Raw genomic sequence first — 5,965 nt, 5'->3', positions numbered from 1 at the left:
CGCTAGAAAAACAGTGGCAGTATTCTGATGCCTAGAGAAAGGTGTCTGTACCTTATTCAGCGCTTTGCAGAGGTGAGCCTCAACCTTATTTCATATATGATGGAGTGAGGGCAGCATTGTAGGAAAGTAATTTTGGGTTACCAAAGAGCTGAAATAAGAGTCAAAAATGGCAGCTTCCAATTGGATGCAGAGACCGCTATGCTGAGTACTACAGGACAGGTCATAGGAGGTCAGTAGTGCGGTATAAGCAAGTACAAATACAGAGGAAGCGGGAACAATTTCATCTTGTGTGTGTGACACACAACAATGTGACAAAGAAATGAAGCAGGTCAGGTGTTGGCTTCTGGATCTGTGTTACGGAGCACCAAAAAAATTCAGGTGACTGGGCTACAAGTCGTTTACCACCTTGTGAATCAGAGCTTAGGCAAGTCATGGTCTGGTGTGGTCCTCACAAGCAGGAACTTCATGGGAGACAAACCTTCCCTCACCCCCACTGGCTGGAGGTCCTGCTGAATGTAAATATTGAGGGCTTCCCTGGAAATCTGAACCTTGATGGCTAACAAAATCAAGAAGTTAACTTGTAATCTTGCTAATGAAGTGTCATTACTGTACCTGTCTTTGATGTACAAATGGGCTTTTGAAATGTATATTCTAGATGAATGGTCTCAGACAAGCTTGAGATCTTACCAATAAATAAATGTATTTGCAGAATGCGTTAGGACTCTTTTGTTAAGTGAGTAAGAAACTTTGCCACCTTTGTTGTTGCACACATTTACTAAACCAGGATTTCTTTAGCATACAAACATTGCAATGGCTACAAGGAATACAAGTTGCTACTATGTGTAAATAAATTAAATGTGAAGGTTTACAGAATTGGGGGTAACAGTTTATGTTGGAATTTCTGAAGTACAGCAGCTGAAGCAGTCAGGTGGCAAGTGTAATCTGTATAGAGCAAAGGTATTCAGAAAGACAAGGTACTTATTAATCAACTGTAAGGTAAATAATGAGGAGGTGAGGTCTAAATCAGTTAATAGCAAAGGGAAATCCATTAGTCTCTTTAAAATCTTAAACCTTTAGTTTCTTAAATCTAATGTTCTCACTCTAGAGGGTGAGAGTTTCTAGAAACAAGTTTGCATTTTGCATTTCAGAAAGAATCACAGTAGTCACAGAACAACCAGTGCAGTGTTTAATAACATTACCTTTTAAAATAAGCTGAAGGTACAGATTATTAGGAAGTCATCAGAATTGGATGGAAAAATACTGAGGCATTACATTGAGAAGGAAGCGGCTGAGCTGCTGCCAAGTGCATTGCCTCTCATTAGAGAAAATTCATGCCGAAGTTCAGCCACTAGTGTCTAGTTCTCATCTGGAAAAAAAAAGCACCATGTGCCATCTGTGCTTTCCTATTTCAGATTGTTAAAAATTGATCTAAAAAATGGCTTATTGCTAATAGTTTATAAGGAAAAATGGAACACAACTGTTCAAAAGAAGATTTGCTCTAGATTTTTTGTGTGTTATCCTACAGTAAGGAAAAGTACTTGTGAAAAATGGATTTTCTGAAGCCATTTTGTAACCCATGATACTTTTTCTTTAGTCTCTTGTGTGAAAATTATTCAAACCAGAAGAAATAAAAAGCAAAACTGGAATGAATTAGTAGCCTTTTTGCAAAAAACCAGAAGACCACAAAAATGTGCAATTAGAACAGATGTTAGACATCTGTCAAGTGGTGCCTGGGAAAAGAAAAACAATTTTTTTTCTTTTTGTGTTTGACACAAAATTTGTGTTTGACAATTACTTAGTCTATGTAAAACTAAAGGTGGCTAAGGAACGTTTGGTCTGAACTAGTAAGGCTGTTGAACAAGTAGCGTAATAGGAGATTGAATTGAATAATGGCAAATGCAAGTAATTTAAACTGAAAATTGATTCAACTTCCCTGACATCCCTAAGCCTAGATGAAGTGTGTAGGGAAAACTCTGTGGCATTCCAAAGGCTCAAGTCCAAATCTGTTCAGGCGAAGTGCACACATACATGTACTCAAAAAATGGGCTTTCTAACACGTTTGTGATTACAAAGCTTTCTTCTGGAACAGGCTGGTGTTTCCATGGTCTTGTATTTAAGCCCGATCTTGCCAAGTTTGTGTTATCAAACATTGTGCTATTTAATGAATTCAAACTGTCAGTACATGCAGCCTCATTTGTTAATCTCTAGTTGCTTTAATCTATGATGTACTGGGAGTATGATCCAGTTTATCAACCTTTTCTGAAAGATAGTTTTGCGACAGGTTCAGAAAGTCCTTTTGAATGTAGCAATTGAATTTGCCTTAACATGTTTTCACTCTAATGAATTGAACTTCCAAGCAAAAAAATAGGAGATGTGCATTTCTAAATTGTTTTTGTAAATTAATGTTAGAATAAGGATAGTAGTACGGTAAAATTGGTTTAAATTCAGAGTTCATCCTTTATTTGCTAAGGTAAAACAGTGCAGAGGCAGCAGGTTTGACCTCTGGAGTCACTACCAGTGTCCTCATTCTTTGTCATGAATCAGAAACAAAGCTGTGGGCCAGCCAAAGAAAATCTGTCAAGGTTAAAGTTTCTCGAGATCTGTAACCTCCTTGTACAGGAATCTACAGAATCAAAATTATGGAAACAAGAAATTGCTAAGATGTTACACTAAGTTAGTGTACAGAGAATGTGTTTGTATTTGTAGTTGCTTTAACTTGGCTCACTTCTAGGCTTTCTAGTAGAATTGACAAATTTGAGGAAAAGGAGGTGCCATGGGCCTTCTGCCCTTCAGTAACCTCCTCTTGCCGGGATTATGTGTTTGCCTGGAAACCCTTTGAATTTGCAGCATTTCTGTGAAGGCCTAAGGCCATGTCTTCATGAAAATTTTTATAGATATGTTCCATTTTTTTCCTTACAGAACACACTGGCATGTCTTCATTTAATCTGTAGTATTTCCATGGTTTTTCTTGGACAGCTACACTAGATCTGTATGTTCCAACAACAAAGTAAATTGGTTTTGAAATATTGCGATTGTTGTGTTACCTCTTAATATTCTGTTTTGCAGGATATACAGGGCATAGTGTTGTATTTAAAATGTTGCTAAATAGAATAGTAATAGTATAGAATAGTGGGTGCCCATTTATGATGGAAATCCAATCTGCAGTACAAACTCTTGGTGAAAGCTTCCCTCTGCACAAGAAGGACGGAATCACAAAGAACAGCAGTAATGTGAGTTTGCGTGCTGCTTGAGGCGTTTCTTCCAAAAGCATACGTACCTGATTGTGCAAAGTCTCCTTGTGTAATTATTCCCTGGTTTTGTAAAACCTAAGCTGCTGTAGTGACAGGAGATTGCCAGTGAACTGTGTACACCTTAATTCTAAAAAAAGGTTTCAGTCTTTTGCATGTAGGGGGGTGTCACAGGTGAATTATTAAGAGAAGTCATCATTGTGGGCTTAAACTAAAAACTAAAAGGGTTTTATTAATGATTAAACAATGATCAAATGATAATTAATTGATGACTGAATGAAAATGAAATGGTAATTCAATGGTTATTAATCAGTAATTGAGTGGTAGTCAAACAGTGATTTGACAATGATTTAAATTATGATGTAAATAATTTAGAAGGCAGTGAAACACTCTATTACTTACTACATTTCTAATAATTAAGCTATCGTTGGATATATAGAAAAATGCTGCTAGCATACAAGATACTTTTAGGCCTAATGTAAAATGTTGCTTACCTCATTACAGATATCAGATGCCAGGTAGGGGGGGTCTCAACCTCAAAGAGCAACTTTGAGAGGCATCCCTGCTCAAGGGGGAGACCGCTGCTGAGCAGCTTGCTGCTGTACTGTAGCGCTCAATGAGCGCATGGAGGCTACAGATATTTACAGTATAAAATGATGGACTTGTAGTCAGTCAAACCCCCTTTTAGTGTGTGCAGTTGTGCGGCTGTAGCAGTTTCAGTTTTGCGTAGTCGCAGCTCAGGCTGGAACTGTCAGCTCCTGGTGTCTTACCTAAACTCCTTAGGTAAGACTCCTCCAAGGCATGTGGAAGTAAACAAGTGAGTCTTTATGCTGGCCTAAACTCCTTAGTTCCTGAGAAGGTGCCGTCTAGCACAATTCTCAGGATTTGCACTGCACAGCTGATTGCAGTCAGGTGTCTTTGTCAGTGATGCCTGAACCAAAGTACTGCTCACTCAGTCAGAGTGGGTGCATCCATTGCAGGGAATCTTAAAAAATAAAATACTGGGACTACCAGTGGTATCAGCCTTGCATAAAAGAATTGAGAGTTGTGGCCTCTTAGGTTGCTGGTGTCAGAGTCTAACATTGGAGCGCAGGGATGTTGGAGCACTGCACTGAAATAATGTTTTTCTCAAACTGGAACACTTGCTTTAGGCAGAGCAGTCCGTGTTCTTTACAGCCCCCCTCCCTCACAGATCATGGGATTTTCCTCACAGAAGCGTAAAGACAAGTGGTCTGTTATTAGGTTACCTGATTAAGAAATGTCTTCCCAAAAGGAACTGGCTTATCTGGCTGTGTGGTAGTGAAACTCTTGGGAAGTGTGTAATGGGCTAACTGGCCTGTCCTCCTTTAGATAATGGGTGGCATGGTGGTTCCTATCGAAGGTGTAAGCACAAGGAGCTCTTGTGGCTCAGGCAAGAGGCAGCTGGAGAGTGGTGGTCAAACTAAGAACTACAAACAAGTTAGGAACGTATTTTTTCTGTTTGGAGGGAACGAAAGATGATGGAGTAACAATAGAAACAAAAGGGCCCAGGAGTAACATTGATACAAAGCTAAGGAGAACATTCATTCTTATCTTTATAGTTTTTTCTGAAGTATAGGTGAAGGTCACAAGAGGGGAAGGATTGTTAACACTAGCAAAACCTTGAAGCTACCTGGAAACTAGTATATGACATGAGAAGGGTGGTGGTGGTGGTGGTGGAGGAAACAGGACAGGAACAGGCACAGCTGTCAACCCAGGTGATTTTACAAATTACAGCACGTCCAACTTCACTTCCTCAGCTCCTTCTTACTTTGCAGAACCTCTTCTACATAAAAAGTTAAGAAGAGGGCTATAGGATTCTTGATCTTTTCCCACCACGTATTTAATAGTCTTGCCACTGTGTGCCCTAACTAGCTGCTGTGAGCTGTGGCTACCCTGTCCTTTGACCAGCAACCCGGGTCTAGTCCTGGCTTTGTACAAGCGCTTCCCCTTCCACCCTGGCCGGTGAAGGCAGCAACGAGCCTGGAGAGGCTGTTGTTCATGGCCTGCTCTGGCTGTCAGCCCTGGAAGGCCAGGGAGCCATGGCCTACACGCTGGGAAGGAGCAAACCCGGGCAGGGAAAGGAGCAAACCCGCGCAGGGAAAGGCAACAGGCTCAGCTGGTCCACGCAGAGTAAGAGGTACGAAATGATCAGCTTGAAAAAGTGTTATTTTCAAGATCCTGGACTTTAGGTAGAAGGAAAGTGGCTGAAGCTGGAAAAAGTAGAAACAGAATGTTGTTAAATATTGCCTCCTCTTCGTAATTAAATACTTATGTTAAATGCTTGGAGAAGGGAAGCTGGTGGTGGAGAAAAAAGGTATTACTGTAGTTTCAGAGGAAGAAAATGCATTTCCTCAGTATTCCTAGTATTCCTCAGAATTCCTCATTTGTGTTTCATAACGCCACGGAAACCGTCCTAAGATTCCATGAGGTACGGTCTACCAGCTGTGGAGGCAAAAAGCTGCGGTACGGAACCAGACACACGAAGCGCACCGCAGCGCTGCTCCCCCAGCCCAACCGCTCCGCGGTGCCCAGGCTGCCGTGCCGCGCTGGCCCCGACCCGGCCCTCACGGCCGCTAAACGGCCCCGCGGGCTCCGGCCCCGCCGCCCCACAGCGAGGCCGGGGGAGGCGCGGCAGCGCGCACGCGCCGGGCCCGCCGGCGGGAGGGGCCGGTGGCGGCGGGGGGGCGGGGCGAGGC

The sequence above is a fragment of the Falco cherrug genome, chromosome 5 (assembly GCF_023634085.1).
Source record: "Falco cherrug isolate bFalChe1 chromosome 5, bFalChe1.pri, whole genome shotgun sequence".
In the NCBI taxonomy this organism is placed as follows: domain Eukaryota; kingdom Metazoa; phylum Chordata; class Aves; order Falconiformes; family Falconidae; genus Falco; species Falco cherrug.
The sequence above is the reverse complement of the archived record's forward strand: the minus strand, read 5'-3'. Positions refer to the sequence as shown.